This window comes from Nycticebus coucang, chromosome 6, assembly GCF_027406575.1.
Source record: "Nycticebus coucang isolate mNycCou1 chromosome 6, mNycCou1.pri, whole genome shotgun sequence".
NCBI classification, from domain to species: domain Eukaryota; kingdom Metazoa; phylum Chordata; class Mammalia; order Primates; family Lorisidae; genus Nycticebus; species Nycticebus coucang.
The window spans coordinates 71371578-71388322 of NC_069785.1; the positions used below are offsets into that span (position 1 = coordinate 71371578).

General features: G+C 49.5%; 1 protein-coding gene across 4 annotated transcripts in view; it reads left to right on the plus strand.

Moving 5' to 3' along the window:
* The window catches only part of CORO2B (coronin 2B), a 216133-nt gene that overhangs the window by 63355 nt on the left and 136033 nt on the right, over positions 1 to 16745 (plus strand). Inside the window, exon 1 of one of the 4 annotated variants that reach the window (XM_053594720.1) lies at positions 13146 to 13241. The exons of 2 other annotated variants lie outside the window; for them this stretch is intronic. The gene's annotated coding sequence lies outside the window, so the exon portion shown is untranslated. Of the gene's footprint in view, positions 1 to 13145; positions 13242 to 16745 lie in introns of those variants that run through there. One more of the 4 variants, XM_053594721.1, reaches the window with a different exon arrangement.

Sequence of the window (16745 nt, forward strand, 5' to 3'; positions counted from 1 at the left end):
ATTCCCTGTGTGCCCAGCCCTGTTTCCTTCCCTCTTCTCCTGATCAGCTCCATTTGGTTCCCTTTCTTTTCACTGTAGACCCTGTAATCTCAGGCCTAGGGCCTGGAGCAGCCTCAGGAACTTGAGCAGCTGGCATGGGGCAGGCCCTGCCAGGAAGGGACAGATGCAAATCCAGTGGCTTCCACATGAAAAGAAGCTGTTTAGAATGAGCCTCTCCTTTGTGGGCCTGGAGTGTGGGACCAGCTGCTAAGGAGGCACAAGTGGGGGGCGGGGATGGAGAGGGAGTAGGAGCCACCATCCTCCTCCCTCAACACACCCTCACCCCACAGAGGCCCCTGGAGGGACTTAGTAATTGGTTTCTGGCTTGCACCCTCCTTCCAATTAATTAACGAAGAGATGGGAGGCGCTCGGGTTTGCTCAGGCCGTCCTGTGTACAGAATACTGTCATGAGTTACTGTACTGACTGCCATGGGGGGGTCCCCTCTGCTTAAGGGTAAATAAACAGTCTCTGAGTGGAGACAGGACCACACCCTAGCTAATGTGGGTCAGAGGCAGGATGCAAACCCACACTTCTGACGGGAGCCAGAATGTTTTCAATCCGATCACATAATGGTCCACATCCCGTGAAGATTAATCCCCACCATCATGATAATAACAGTTATTAAGCGGGCATTGGGCACACACGACCATATCTACTCTCTGCCACTCTACTCTCTATAATAGAATGATGTAGATTCTATTATAGATCCCACTTTCTGGAGGAGGAAAGTGAGGCTTTGTGAGAGTAGATGAATGGCTCAAAGTAACAGAATTAATGGATGGGGAGCAGGGGTTTGAACCTGGGCTGTCTGGCTCCTGAGAACACATTCCTCTAACTTCTAGGCCTCTCATCCTGGGGCATGATCCTACCCTACTCCCCACCCCCATGCAGTGGGCTCCTGTCTGCTATTGTGTCTGTGGCCTTGCCACTGAGGATGTACAGGACAAATGCTGATTGCCTTGTGGGTGACACTTGTGGATGTGTCCTGCTTAGACTTGCCTGTGGCCTTTGGTGGAGCTGGGAGCCAGGCAAATAATAAGGGGGAGGCTCTTGTGGGGTGTCCTGCACATGGTGTCTGACATGACACGGGCTGTTTGAGCAGGGTGGCCAGTGAGGGCTGCACTTTCCATTCCCATGAATCTACCTTTGTTCAGGGAGTGCAGGTCCCTGGGCCAGCCCTTGCCAGAAATGGCCTTCTCTCGAGATGTCCCCTGGTGATCAATGGATGCAGGTGGCTAGGAATGCCAGTTTTGAAGTAAGACAGATGGTACTCTGTTATTTACTTGCTGTGTGTTCTTGGGAAAGCTGCCTAACCTCTCTGAACACCTGTTTCTCCATCCCTTAATTAGGACTGATAATACACATAAAAGGATTGTTATTAAGACTAAGGGAGCCGATCCACGTGAAGCACTTACCACAAGCCCGGCAGTTAGTGTTAGCTATTAATATCAGAAAATTAAGGAGTGTCCTGGGGGTTATGAAATGAGCATTACCAAGAACTGTGGGAATAGCAAGGGGCCTGACCTAGTCAGGAGGTTCAGGACATGACTTTTAAGTTGAGTCATGAAGGATGAGTAGGAGGTAGCAGGTGAAAGGATGGGAGCTGAGGAGAGAGCACCAAGCACAGGGAATGGATAGGTGAATGTCTGGAGTCAAATCCCCTCACCATGAACGCTTCCTGCCTGCGGACACTGATGAGAGCATGGCACACGTGTCAGCTCATTTAATGCTTAGAGTGATGTCATAGTGTAGGTTACCATTATTATCTCCACTTTACAGATGAGGACACAGGCACGGACAGGACAAGTAACCTGCAAAATGTGGCCCCCTAGGACAGAATGGAACTGGTCCAGACCCAGGCCTCCTGACTCCGTTACTCTTTCTTTCCCCCTCCCTGCTGCTTGGTGATGGGAAGGGTAGCTTGATGATGGAGTATGGGCACTTCTTAGACTGACCCAGTCAAGGGGGATGTGCAGTTGCCAAGTTCAGTTGCCCAGCTGTCTGCTTCACAGAGCCTCCCTGGTTGTATAAGGAGGGCAGAGGCCCTCCTGGCTCTCAGATAGCAGGAGAGGTCATTTATTTTTCTAAAAGGAAACATTGCTCTGGCAGGAAAATTTCCAGCTTATACTTTTAGTGGGCTGAATTATGACCATTTTTTGTTACTGAAATGTTTCTTAATATCTAGATTGGACTTTGGTCTTTGAAGTACAACTATAGGGAGATGTTTTATACATGTATACACACACACACACACACACATATTTTAATGTGTTAAAAGTCTGTACCTGCAGTCCAGCTACCTGAAAAGTTGAGGCAAGAGGATGGCTTGATCCCAGGAGTTCAAGTTTAGGCTGGATAACAAGCAAGACCCTCTTGAAGAAAAAAAAAGGTCCACTAGAGGTCTGTAGTTTCGTTCATGCCCTGCAGGAACTCAGAGAAGGTGAATATCTTACATGGGGTATATTCCACAGGCTTGTATTCACTGACCCCCACGTACATCAAATTTAACACCTTTGTAGGCTCCTGCGGTCCAGAAGGGAGGTGTGTGTGGCTTAGTCTGGTGGGTGCTTATTCTAATTCCTGGAAAGCCTCCAGGATCGGTGTTTAACCCCAGAGAAGTCTGGAGTCATCTGGTCCAGCCCTCTGCCTCTGCTGCACTCTACACTTTCTAGGAATATGAGACCAACTCCTAATTTTAATTTAGATTAGCTTATTAAAAACTAATTTATTAGTAGGCAGTTCCCAGCCTTTCACCAGTTGCTAGGTCCCTGGTGGCCAAAAGATAGTAACAACAACAATAAAAGCAGGCAGGGTGCAGTGGCTCACATTTGTAAGTCATGCCCTCTGGGAGACTGAGATTGCTTGAGCTCAGGAGTTTGAGACCAGCCTAAGCAAGAGGGAGACCCAATCTCTACTAAAAATAGAAAAATTGGCTGAGTGTTGTGATGGGTGCCTGTAGTCCCAGCTACTCAGGAGGCTGAGGCAAGAGGATCACTTAAACCCAAGAGTTTGAGGTTGCTGTGAGCTATGATGTCACCATGGCATTCTACCCAGGGTGTGAGTGAGACTTTGTCTCAAAACAAAAACAAAAACTAATAATAGAAGCAGCTAAACCCTTCCTGGATGCGTCATTTATACCAAGCATATATATATGTATGTATGTATGTATGTATACACACACATACATGTATATGTACATATATATATATATATAAAAATTCATTGAGTCTTCATGGCAACCTATGAGGTCTGTGCTATTATTTTTCTCCTTTCTATCGTTTCAGAAACAGAGGCTCAGAGAGGGAAGGGAGGTAACTCACTAAGGTCACACTACTGATCAGGGGTTTAGCCTGCCTCCCAGGTCTTCTGTCTAGCCACTTTTTAAGGCTTATGGTAATGCCCTGAAACACATGGCTAGAGCAGGGGACCTGGAGGCAGAAGACCCAAGCTTTGCTCTTCCCTCTGCTTCTTACTGTGTGACCTTGGGCCAGTTCCTGAATGTCTCTGAGCTTCTGTTTTCCCATCTCTGAAAATGGAGCTGGTAGTCAGCCTCACTAGGGTGCTGTAATCTATAGGGAATATGGAAAGATGTAAGTGAGGCACTTTGTAGATGTCATAGTTGTAGCTGGAGATGTCCACGGGAGGAGATGATTTACTGCAGGGTCTAATATGTGCCCTCTCCCTCCCTCTCCCCCAGTGTTTCATGGCTTTCAAATTTAGACAGTTCTTTCCAGTAGCTAGCCCACTTCTCTTCTGCTGTAGTCCTATTTCAGAATTGATTCATACTCCGTGGGTGGAAGAGAAAAGTTCATCTCTTCCCAACAGCGTCTATCTGTTTTTACTCTGTCAGGCTAGTTTGATACAGATGAAAAATTGCTTGTCTCTCTTCCTGTTCTGTCTATTTTGGCTGTTTTAATATGCTTGGGGCAAATAATCTATCTATAAAAATTGGGTGTTCTGCTTTTCATTTGAAAAATGAGCTAAGTAAAGCATCCAAAAGTTGATCTGTATCATCCTGGCTGCCTGCAGGCCGGAGTTCCCTGTGGAAGGCAGGGGGAGATGGGTCCCCAACTTAGTCCTGCCTGAGTCTCTAGGCAGAGGGACCAGGTCCCCACTTTCAGGTGACTTTGACCTTTGTCCTGTATGTATTCTGATATCCCTGGGGCTCAGGCTTACTTTTCCTTTGAGTTGATGGAAAGGAATAGCCTCTACCAGCTTGAGGCATTTGTAGCAGCCCATCCAAACACCTTGAGTTTGATTTCAGAGCTAATAGCTTCATAATCTGGAATCTGGTGGAATTTCCAGGACATAGAACAGCTGGTGGACAGAAAGGTGATGGCAGAGGTGACCAACAGACTTAATTTCTAAATTTTTTGTTTAACTCATGAAAAAAACACTATTTATGCCTGCCCTGCTGACCTCCAGGTGAAAGATCAGTTTGCAGGAATGCATGGGGAAATTTGGGATTCTCAGAAATTTGGAATTCTGGGAAAGGGAATTTCTGTATACCTGAGGGGCCATCTGATAACTTTTTATTATCACAAATCTGCTAACGACCCTGAGTTTGCCTTCCTGCTTTAGTCATTAAAATATCTGGGAACAAATCAACTGTTTATGGATCAAGGCTATTGAAGGGCCTGAGTTGTCCTGTGTAACCTGCCTTTTCAGGATTGGGAGCCACATTAAATTTCTCAATCTCAGAGCTCCTGCAGTGCCCAGCCTCCATTATACCACCTGGCAGGTAAAGGCCTAACTTGTTTTGTGATTTGCTGAGTATTTGGTGAGCATGATCTTTGACTCCCTTACTTGACTGTGAACTTGCTGAGGCTGGAATGACGTCTGATTCTTTTTAGTACTTTTCATAGCACTTGAGAAAGGGCTGTGCCATTAGTAAGGGTGTGTTATAGAGTTTTGGAATACTCTGCCTAGACATACATAATTTGGCAGAATTTGGAGGAAGCCTAAAGTATTTGCTGGATATTGCTGCTCGGGCTAAATCCTTCCTCTTATATTTAATAGATCTGTGGACTGCCAGAGCCAGCAGAGATGCTGAAGATGTATATGGACTCTTCCCTTTTGCAAAGGAGAAAGCAAGCCTCAGAAGGTTTGCCCAAGGGGTCACAGGCAAGACGTGGCTGAGTGGGGACTGGCGCTCCTCAAGTTAATGGAGGGCTCAGGTTGGATAGGTTTCAATTCAGTGGGGACTTTTTTAGGCTTCTAGAAGTTGCCCATGTTGGCAGGCCAAGGATTGATTCAAAGTGAGCAATGGGAGAAAGTTCCAGAAAGGAAACCTTTAGAACTTAGTCTAGGTGGGAGGAGACACCTGAGGGGAGAGGCTTTTGACCAGGCAGGAAGCACCCCACCCTGAGACCTGGTCATGGTGGTGGCAGAGGCTGGAGGAGCAACTCCTGGGGGTCTTTCTGCTCAGCCTCCAGTGTGTGCCCGACGTGCCAGGCTGCCACCCTGGCCTCCGTAGCAGCCCGTGATCCCCGGCTCTGCCTCCGGAAGCCAGCTGTCCTGGCACACCACACTGCTGGCAATCTTTCCCTCCTTTGTCTCCATGAAACCATGAGAAGGGTCTTTGGGTCGGGAGCCTGGGTTGCTAAGAGCTTTCCTCTGGCCAGACCTTATCGGTTTGAGAAGTCTCCTGGCCAAGTTTTCCCTAGAACTCTGGCTTGGAGTTGGGGAGGGAGGGAGGGTGAGTGGGTGGAGGGAAGGGGAGGGGTGCTCAGGAGCCACAGACAAAGCCTCCCCTCTGCATTGACCGCCCACCCTCTTCCCCACTCCCGTCCACACCCCCCACCATAGTGGGGCGACCTGGGAGCCACAAGCCCTGGGGCCCTTGCTTTTGAAAAGCGCAGAAATGAATAAACTCTCCTAAACTTTCCCCCACACCCTGCACCGCATGGCACATCTGTTCTCTCATGTACCCCCCCAGCCCTGTAACTCTGCTATCGTCCCTACTTGTTACATGGGGAAACTGAGCCGCAGAGAGAATGGCTCTCGGCTTAGATCACACAGCAGGGAAGGGAGAACTGGGCCCTAACCCTCATATTCCTGCTTGTACAGCCTCACACTCAAAGAGGAGCTACACGGCCCACTGGCTGGCAGTGGATGGCAGAGGGGGCTGCCTTTTTCAGAATGCCCTCCCGCATCACTGTTCTCAGAACCCACTATAGATTCAGTTCTTTGGGGCCTTTTAGATGTTATTAAATATAAATTCCCCTGAGAGGGGCAATAATACTGTAAGTGGTTGCCCCTGACTGGGCCCAGCTTGCAGAGAGCAAGACCCTAGAGACTCAGGAGAGGTTGCTGAGGGGGAAACTGAGGTAGGAGACAGAGCTGCTTACTGTGAGTGAGCCTATTTTGTAGGGAAATGGAGGCTGGAGTGGAGAGGGCGGCCACCCTTTTTCTGTGTACTTCCTCATCCTGGCTGCCCTGTTCTCCCTGGCCAGGTACCAACCACCTTCCCCACCCCTACCTTTATACAAATAAAATGAGGCCCAAGATTCATCCAGAAAACATGAAGCCCTGTGTGCCAAGCCCTGGGGTGAAGAGATCATGCAGGGATGAATCAAAGCTATCTCTCCCCTACAGAGGGATCCCAGTCCAATGGGGTCATGCGCCCCTCAGACACGTGGCTGCAGGGTTGTTGGGGAAGGGAGGCTGGTGGCAGTGGCATACACAATGGGGCTGGGGAGGACGCGGGAAGTTTCTAGGGGAAGAGGTCTTAGCTCAGTCTTTAAGGAAGCAGATGAAGGGGCGGGAAAGGCATTCCAGGCTGAGAGGCAGCATGAACCTGGGAAGGGGAAGGGGAACATGCTTGGCTTATTCCAGAAGAGACCAGAGTTGAGTGCTGCTAGGCTGGGAAAGGCGGGTCACTATGTGGTTGGAAAAGTCTAGAGGGACAGGCAGGAGCCTGGAGGAGCTTTGGGTGCCAAGCCAGGGAGCTTGAGCTGCATCTTGTGGTGGTGCCGAGGAGCCCAAGAGGGATTTTAAGCAAAGGAGTGCATTAGGTGATCTGCTTTACCCATATTGTGCAGTGAGGTAGAGCCCAGATTTCCAGAAGGTTCCTCCTTGTGCCTGGGAGCTGAGTGCCACACATGTCCCTCTCCCCTAAGGAGATAGCTCTGCCCAAGACCACTCCATGGGACCGGCCTTTCCCATCTGCTTGGGCTGCCAGAATGGTTGGATTTGGGGTTGAGAAGACAGGAGAGGGCAGGGGGCAAGCAGGCTCCTTCTGGGAAGATACGATTGTAGCCTGGTGACAAGAGCACTGGAATGGGCCTTCAAAAACTTCTGCCAAAACCCCAGCCCTCATACTCCCTGGCCATGTGGTCTTGGGATTGGTTACTCGCCCTGCCTCTGGTTGGGACTCGGTTTCCCCAATTGTCTTAGGATCATATCACCTAGTTTGAGGCAGGGTGTGGGAGTGAGTTTGTGGATACAAGTTTGTGCCCTGTTGCTGCCCAGTCTCAAATCCTACCCTACCTCCTCCCTTCCCCAGTGTTCCTTAGTTGTCATTGTCCCACGGCCAATGTCTCCTTAGTTGTGTCCTCCAGCATACACATGCACTCCAGGTTGCCAGGGGTTGTGAGGGGCTCATGAGATTTGGAGGTTGAAGACCAGAGTTTGAGTCCTACCACCATTTTGCTCTGTGACTTTAAGGAGGTCATTAATCTTGTCTCAACCTCTGTGTTCATTTCCACGCAAATACCAGCTCTTGGCACACGTCAGGAAATTTTCTGAGTCGGCATCTTTCATGTCTCTTAGATATGCATGCTTACTCTACCTCTTCCCATGGGAAGGCTCTTCTCTGATGAAATTCTGTCTGGTTTTCAGTGGTTGCCTGGGGTGGTGGTGGGGGTATAATTCTAATTAAGATAGGGCATTCAAGAACCTTCTGGAGTGATTGTTACATGAATGTATACATGTGTAAAAATTATACACATATGTAAAAATTAATCTAGCTGAGCTCTTAAGACTTGTGCACTGTGGGCATTTTGTGTATATTTTATAGCTCAATTAAAAACATAAATGGAAAACAATTCTTTCCAGCTTTTTGGTTTAAGCTCCACCTCTCTGGATCCATTCATATGTTTGCTCACTCTGCAAATATTAAATTGTGCTCCCTGCAGCTCAGGCATACACAGGTGAAGGAGATGCAGGTTTGTGCACTGTTGTGGCAGCTCAGAAGCACAGAACCTGCAGTGGCTATCTATTGCCTTTGGTGGTGGTTTCTCAATCCTGCTGCAAATCACCTGGAGAGGTTTAAATGACTGTCTTCATGGGTGTCTTAGTCTAGTTTCTGCTGCTATAACAGAATACCACAGACTGAGTAATTTATTTAAAAAGTTTTATTTGGCTCATAGTTCTGGAGGCTGGGAAGTCCAAGAACTTGGCATCAGTATCTGATGAGGGTCAGTTCATGGCAGAAAGTGTCACATGATGAGTGAGTGCATGACTCAGGGAGTGGAAATTGGGCTGAACTCATTCACTCATCCTTTTATTAGGAGCCTATTCTAGGAATAACAGCATTAATGCATTCATGAGAGCAGAGGTCTTGTGATCTAATCTTTTTTTTTAAGAGATGAGGTCTTGCTCTGTCACCCAGGCTGGAATGCAGTGGCATCATCATAGGGCACTGTAATCTCCAACTCCTGGGTTTAAGTGATCTTCCTGCCTCCACCTCCAGAGTAGCTGCAACTACAGATATGTACCATGCCTTTTTTTTTTTTTTTTTTTCACTTTTTGTAGTGACAGAGTCTCATAATATTGACCAGACTGGTCTTGAACTCTTGTCCTCAAGCTAGCCTCCTGCCTTAGCCTCTCAAAAGTGTGGAGATTACAAGCATGGGCCACCATGCCTGGCCTCATGACCTAATCTTAAAGTCCCTACTGTTATAAAGCAAATTAAATTTAAACATTAGTTTTGGCAAGGAAATTCAAACCATAGCAACAAATGTGTAACCTGTCACTGTCATTGTCTTGAAATTCTTTATAATTTTTTAAAAAGGGGATCCTGCAAATTAAATCGTTGGCCTTCCCTACCCCCCAACCCCTTCCCCAGAACAGTAGAATCAGAATCTCTGGAAGGTGAGGGCCCAGTCATCCACATTTCTTAAAACCTGAGCTTCTCTCCTGGAGCAGCCAGATCTAGATGTTGCCCTAATCCTTGCATACGTGCTGAAACAAGCTAGAGCTTGGTTGTCTAGATGCTTGTGACTGAATTGGAAAAATAAGACCCCACATGTGAGAATGTCACAAGAGCAGTTCCTGGGTGGTGATGGCAGCAAGCAACGAAGGAGCCCAAGGGGGTGGAGGAATCATTGTGGGTGCCATGGTTAAGGAAGGGTTTCTGGAGGAGGTGGCATGCGAGCCATCTGAGAAGGTCTAGAAAAGAGAGGGGAAGAGGAGAAAGGACAAAAGGAGAAAAACATTTAGGAAGGGGAAGGACGGACTCATTTGGGAGTAACAGAGGAACCAGGCTAACAGGAGCATGAGTTGAGCAGAGAGGGATGTGTTTGGGAAGCACAGGAAATGACAGTCTGAAAAGTCAGAATCCTGTCAGCAATGGGGAGTGGCTGAATATTCTGAATCCAAGAATAATGCGCTCCATAAACGTTGAATGAATAAACAAAGGGGGTGTTTAGGGGAGATTTAAGAGGATTGGCCCTCTAAGTGGCTGAAGTTTCCAGCTAGAACTGTGGTCCGCCTGCCCTTGGACGCTCTATCTAGGTTCTCTTCCCCAGTGGTAGTGCCTGTTGGTGTAGGAATCTGGTGTCCTCTGCAGTGTGGTCTTGGGGCAATAGTGATTGAAGTGTGCCCAAGAGTAGCAGACAAGGAGCAGACCATTTCCCTGAATTTCTAGAAACGGTAGCAGCGTGTGGGTGGGGGGGTTGCTTCTGGTAAGAACTGAGCTCTGCTCTGCAGCTCTCGCCTGTTTCCCCAGCCCAGGTGAGCAGCCCTGGCATGAGGGTGCTATCTGGGATCTCCCAAGGCCTACTGGACACTGTAATGCCTGGAGGTGGAGTGGGGGTGGCGTTCCTGCCTGGGACAGAGGAGCCCCAATGCTGAGTAACCAGCAGCAGATCAAAAACAGATCTGTTTGTTCCTGTCTCCTGAAATATTTATGCAGGAAGATGAAAAAGGGGCTCTGTTTATTGAACTCATCCTCCAGGGAAGAAGCCACAGGGAATGGGCTACTTCCCGAATCTGAGAGCCAATGAGCAGAGATGGAATTTCTTTGGGTTTAAAGCCAGACAGAGCCTGTGTGCTTAGAGGAGGGGGTGAGATTTCTGGAAAGCCCTCTCAACTGCTTGCTTCCAGTCCCAGAAAAGCCTTTCAGCATGTACCTTCCTGTCAATTCCAAATAATAACTGAAATCTCAGCCTAGTTTCTATTCTAGGTTCTGCCTCTTGCATGCTGTGTGACCTTAGTCAAGTTGCTTAACTTCTCTAGGTCTTTTTTTCCAACTCTGGAAAGAGGGAGACATCAGTCTTTCTGTCCCCTGATAATGTTGGGAGGGTCAGAGGAGGTATGAAGTGAGTTTGCACAGCAGCCGTGAAGTGGGTGCAAGAAGCATGTATCCTGCAAAGGTCCCAGGTATGCAGTGCTCAAGGCAGTATGACTGGCTGAGTGGTCAGCCTCGCCTGGGACTTGTGGGGTCAGGTCAGAGTGAGAGCTCCCTTGATCCAGGCCCCACGCTCCCCCAGGGGTTTCTCCTCCAGCTGAGGTGCCCTGTTCTGTGTCCCTGAGAACACTGGCAGGATTTCCTCTCAGGAAGGGGGACACGGTGTATAATTAACATCTCCAAGAGTTTCAGGCACCACAGGAGCAAGGCAACAGCTACGGGGTAGGCCTTGTCTTCAGATGTGGAAGCCTGTGGCTCTGTGCCCTGAGCCACGTGGCAGGCCTCAGCATCTGCTGCCCACACTTGGGGCTTCTCCCAGGGCTGGGGTTCTGTTCTCAGCTCCATGGATGGCTCACTAGTCCTGTTTCCCATGGTGGACCTTATATATGGTCAAGTTAATAGTTATTACCATTAGACCAATGCAGATCTTAACGTGAACTACCATCTGTTAAGCAGGGGACATGCAGAGGGGACCATTTTCCCTAGCCTTTAAGGAAGTTAAACTCTGCCTAGGAGGCAGACAAGCACATGAATACAGATGAAGTGATGGGACCAGTGCTGACTGGGAGTCCTTTGGCCATGGGAGCTCTGGGGAGCCCAGGCAAAGCTTCTGAGAGGAGGCGGTGTTGGAGTTGCCTCTGCAGAGGAGGCTAGACTTGGGGAGGAAGAGCAGTGTGTATGCAGGCAAGGAAAGCCTTGCTCTGGGCTGCTCCAAAATCACAAGGACATCAGGTGAGGTTTGAGTGTTCAGGCTGGAAAGAAGAGGGAGGCTGGGGCCAGCTGTGTAGGAGTGCTGCTGTAAAGACCACAGGGTTTCCATGAAGAGCATTTAGTAGGAAAGAGATGTGACCAAGTCATTAAATCCTATGACAATAAATATTCATTAAGCATTCGCTGTACCCATGACCCTATGTGATGGGACATAGCCACAGCAGTGAACAAAACAGAACAAGTCCCTGCCCTCAGGGACAGGCCTGAGACAGTGAGGAGATAGGACAGAACACAAAAATACCACATGACATCAAGTGGTGGGTAAATACTCTCAAGAAAGATACAGCAGCAGGGGTAGGGAGATAGGGAAGTTCTGATAAGGGGAGTCCTAGTGGGCTGAAGGGTGGCATTTGGGAAGATCTTTCTGGATGAGAGAGCAGCAATCTCAAGGAAACAGGAGGAGCCCACCTGCCATTTAAAGCATAGCAAGAAGCCCTAGCCTGGGGGTAGGTGGAGGGGAGCAAGCTGAAAAGGAGGTTGAAGAAGAAGCAGGGTTTTGCGTCTTGCAAGGCTGGCCCATGCTAGCCACTCACTAGTGTTTATTGACTGACTGACTGGGAGGGGATAATGTGAGAGGCCAGGAGCCCAGCAGCCCTGTTGAGGTGATGAGGGTCTGAGCCAGGGCAGAGGCAGTGTGTATAGAGAAAATGAATCTCTAGATCTTGGTAACTGAGTGGGAGGAGAGGAATATGACACAGCAGCCAGGGTGTTTCTGGAGCTCCTCAGAGAAGAACTGGATTCACAAATCTATGGGGATGGATAGCTGGGTATTACCACAGAACGCTCCCCATACCCGTTCCACTAGGCCATCAGAACTGGGGCCTGTGGAGTGAGTCCAGAGCCTCACATCTCACCTGTTCTCCTGGGGATGCTCCAAACTGGGCCATTTCCTCCTGTAAGGTCAGCAGGGCTGGACAAAAAGCCTCAGGGGCTGCCCTCCCCTGCCAGCCTCACCTCCTGTCCAACCTCATTAGTATTTTGAGCAGAAGCATATTTATTTTTTTTTTCCTGTAGGGAATTGGTGCCCTGCTCATTTCAAATTGAGTAAAACCAAAGAGCAATTAAGAGGCGCAGCCTTCTCAGGTCAAGGAGAAATGACAGAGAAAAGTGGCTTTGCTGCTTGCCTGGGCTGCCGGGCACATGTTTTCTGGACTGGCCTGGTTTGGGGGTGACAGGGAGGGGAAATGATGTAGGACTTAAATTCATAAGCAGCAAAATATTAATGATAAAGATAGAAGCACTAATGCATATTCAGCATTTACTGTGTTAAGAAGGGACTATGCTAAATGTTTTACAAGCATCTCACATCATCCTTTCAACATCCTGTGAAGCTTAGGAAGATGGGTTCTATTTACATATCCATTTTGTGGATGAGGAGACTGAGGCTGAAAGGGATTAAGTGGCTGCCTACAGTTACACAAATAACAAATTGAAATAGAACCAGGCTTCTGTTACATCCTTCATGCCCTTCAGAGCTGTGCCCTTAACTGCCTGGATGTTTTGCTTCTCAGAAGCGTTGTTTTTAGTCAATTGCTTCTTCCTAATTTCTGTTTCCTCCCATCCAAGAAAAAAAAAGGCCAGACCAACAAAATTCTGTTGCTATGGAACTCAGAGGCTTCACCAGAATTACTGGGTCAATAAGAGCAGAGAGTAAAATCAGGCAGAAGTCCAGGCTGTGGCTCCCATCCCTGTCCCTCTCCTGGGGGCCTGCACCGTTGCATTTGGCAGACCCAGAGGCAGCTGACCAGTTAGAGGGCCATCGTGGTGGTCCAGAAGAGAGGCCTGAGCTGGTGGTGGGTAAGCAGTGAGGGCTGAAGAGGAGGGCAGGATGGGTGGATGATGTGTTGGAAACTGACAGGGGTGGGTGTGTTATGAGGTGGATGTCGTCAATGGAGCCAGTAGTTCCTGGCCACACAGCCAAGGCAATGGGGAGCCCAAGAGGAAGGGGTGGCTGATCTGTCAATCTTTGTTTCAGACCCAGGATTCCTCCACCACCTGTATCTTTTACCTAGTTCACAGACTTAGCTCTGAGAGAGTTTCCACTGTTCAGAAAATCAGATCCTACAGAGGCCAGAACTGAATGCCCTGGGCTCTGCAGGCAGCTCCTGGAGAAGAGGGCTGCATTTGGGCCAAAGTTGGGATGTCCTTGCTCCCAGGGAGCTGAGCTGGGTTCCTGCCCCCAAAGAATGCTGGTTTTAGGATTTTAGCATTGTGAAACCTTTCTAGAACTGCTGTATATGTGCGCACGTGCTCGTGTGCGTGGCTGAGGTAGGGGGTGGGAACAAACTGGAAGTTTCGCTATCTCTGCTTCTCCATCATGCATGGTCAGTGATTTTTGCTAATAGCAACCTCCCGGAAAAAATGTTGATTCAAGGACAGCAATCCAATTTTCTCTAGAGAGTAGGCCTGCTTTCTAAAAAGACCTTGACCTTGGGGAAGCCAGGGGGAGTTCAGTGTCCTAGAGAGACTAGTTCCTGTGAGCATTGGGCTGTCTGTCTCCAGATTCTCTGTTCCTACCCAGGAGCCCGCCTGGCCCTGGCCACCCCTGCAGCAGTCTCCTCTCCACAGCTTTTGACATTGGACTTTTAATTTTAATTCTAGAGCAAATGTCCTCTCCTGTCCCTTCTCCTCTCCTTTCTGGGCACCAAGGGTCTACTCTGCTACACTGGTCTGTGTTTAGAAATCAAGGTGGGGGTGGGGGTTGTGCAGGAGCCTTGCCAGAAGAAAGTTTCTTTTCTGACCAGACCTTCCTGCTTGATGGGGGATAGGGTCTGGGGCAGCGTGCTATAAGCCTGTCCTGGGTATAGGCCCAAGGTGGGCCTGGGGCTGGGTGGATTAGGGAATTGGGCTGGGGGTACAGGTGGGGAATCTGCCAGTCTGTACTCCTGGATCCTGTTGCTCCATCCTTTGGTTTTGCACTGCCCAGGCCACTTGGCTGGATTTGCAAGGCCTTCCCTCTCTGGCCTCATTTGGCTCTCCTCAGTCCTGCCCTGCCCAGACACTGGTCTGTTTGCTGTCCCCAAACTTAACCTCTGCTTCTCTGTCCCTCTTTCCTTAAAAGGTCTCCTGTTCTCTTCTTTCAAAATGCCACCTCCTCCATGGAGCCTTCTCTGATCTTTCCCTGCTCCAGACTCTGTCCTTCTCTGGTTATTACAGTGATAAGATGGTTATGTCTGAATGTGTCTCGTCTTCCCTGCCAGAGGGCAAGCCCCCTACCCTGAGAAGGAGGGAGTGTACTATGCTACAGATCTCATTGTGTGCTCTCTCCGTGCCTGGCCCTGAAGATGTTCAATTAGAGATTATTGAATGATGTTTTTGTATTTTTTGTATAGATGTAATAATCTGTTCTGTGTGTGTAGCATAATTTCAGGCACGTGAGATGAATTTGTTGGCAAATTCATCAGAGGGTACAGAATAAAGCCTCCCAACACTGTCCCCAGAAAGGCCTGGGACACATGTAGGGGAGCTTATTCTTCCTTTCTCCCATTGCCCCCACCCCCGAACAGAGCTGGGCTGCCTGTGAAGAATTCTAAAGGCGGGAAAATACTCCCCACTGCCTCTGGGACCTCCTGCCCAAGAGAGGCAGCGCCCTGGTGACCCCCTGACAGCAATGTGCCCTCAGGCTCTTCAGTCCCCTGGGAGGCTGCCATATGCTTCCCGGACATCCGGGTCTCATTATGTTCTGACTCCAAAATTAATCTTGTCTAATTGTGCTCGAGGCCTGGGTGAATTCAGGGACTGTTAGCCAGGCTCTGTGGGCCCGGGGTCTCCATGGCAACACAGGATGCATCCTAATGAACTGCGTCCTTGGAGACTGGCTGTGGGGTGCCCCCACCCCTCAGTGTGGACTGCTGCTGCTGTTCCTGTGCTTGGTGGCGGCCCCCTCGGGCCTGGGGCTGGGGAGAAGGGATGGAGACAGACTCTGCGTGCAGCCCACAGTCCGTCCCAGCACTGCCAGGATAAAAGATGCAGAGAGATGACCCACAGTTTCATTGATGGCCAAGGAGTTCATCAATAAACAAACAATTCTTCATGTAAAAACCACACACACACATACACACACTCAGACAGTACATCCAATTCCAGTAGCTTAAGTGCTGCTTATTTTGTAAATCTTTAAAATGTGAATATTGTGCTCCTCCATGGAAGCCTGGCTCCAGTGCCACCTCCTCCAGGAAGACTTCCTGAATGTATGTCTCTCTCCCAGCCATTTTCTGTCACTGTGCTTGGTTTATTCCCCAGGGATCTTTTCCAGCACAATCTGCCCAAGAGTGGACTTCACTGAGTACATCCACGGTCCCTTCCCACAGGTGAAAAGCTCCATCAGCATAGGGAATCCTCTAGCCTTCCCCTCTGGGACCTCAGACCTGGGTCCCTGTGGGACTAAGAAAAAGAAAACGATTTTTCCTAGCACCCTCCCCATGACCTCTGTCCCACTTCCAGGCCTAGGCTTGCAGCTTCTCTGCGGACATGGCTTGTGTGGCCTTCAGAGCTGCTGCTGCCTCCTGTGACTGTGGGGTGGTGGCCAGGGCCAGGTACTTTGCCTTCCCTGCCTTTGGAAGAAGGACGTGCCTTAACACCAGGCCTTGGAGGAAGAAGTGAAGGAGAAAAGTAGATCTGAGGAAATGAGCCCTGACACTAGCCCTCTGGTTGCTGGGCCCTGCAGCCCCTCAGCCTGGTCACCCACAGGAAGACATGTAGTGAGGGAGGATGATGGGAAGGTAGAGATGCAAACCCAGCAATTCCCCCACAGCCACCACACCACCCTCTCAGCTGTCCTGCTGATTCTCGGTTTTTGGAAATGACCTGGAGAGAGAGAGGAATGAGTGGGGAGGATGCTGCCTGACTGACTTTTAATTAAAAGGGACAGGACACCTGCCAGCTGGCCTTAAGGCGGGGATACCCCTGTGGGGGTGTTACATGTCCCTGTTGAGGGGCACGAGGTGGTCTGAGGTTTATGGGTATGTGGATGGTTGACAGGCAGAAGTAGAGATCGGAAAATCTTCCAGAAAGCTGACTTTTCTGCTCACTTCCCTTAATGCAGCAAACATTTCTTGGCTTGAGTGCTAAGCCCTGTCCCAGGCCCCAGGGATGCAGAGATGGACGAGATACTGCCCCAGGATCTGGGCTGGCAGGCCGGGGTGGCATGGGGTGTGCAGACTGAGAGGTCCCTGGGCCTCGTTCAGCCCACAGCCCTGTGCTCGGCCATGTGCTGTGCCTTTGGTGGGCACTGAGGGTCAAACGGTGAATGTGGCGCAGGTCCCGGCCCCCGGCCTGTGAGGAACTTACAGTCAGGGTGCC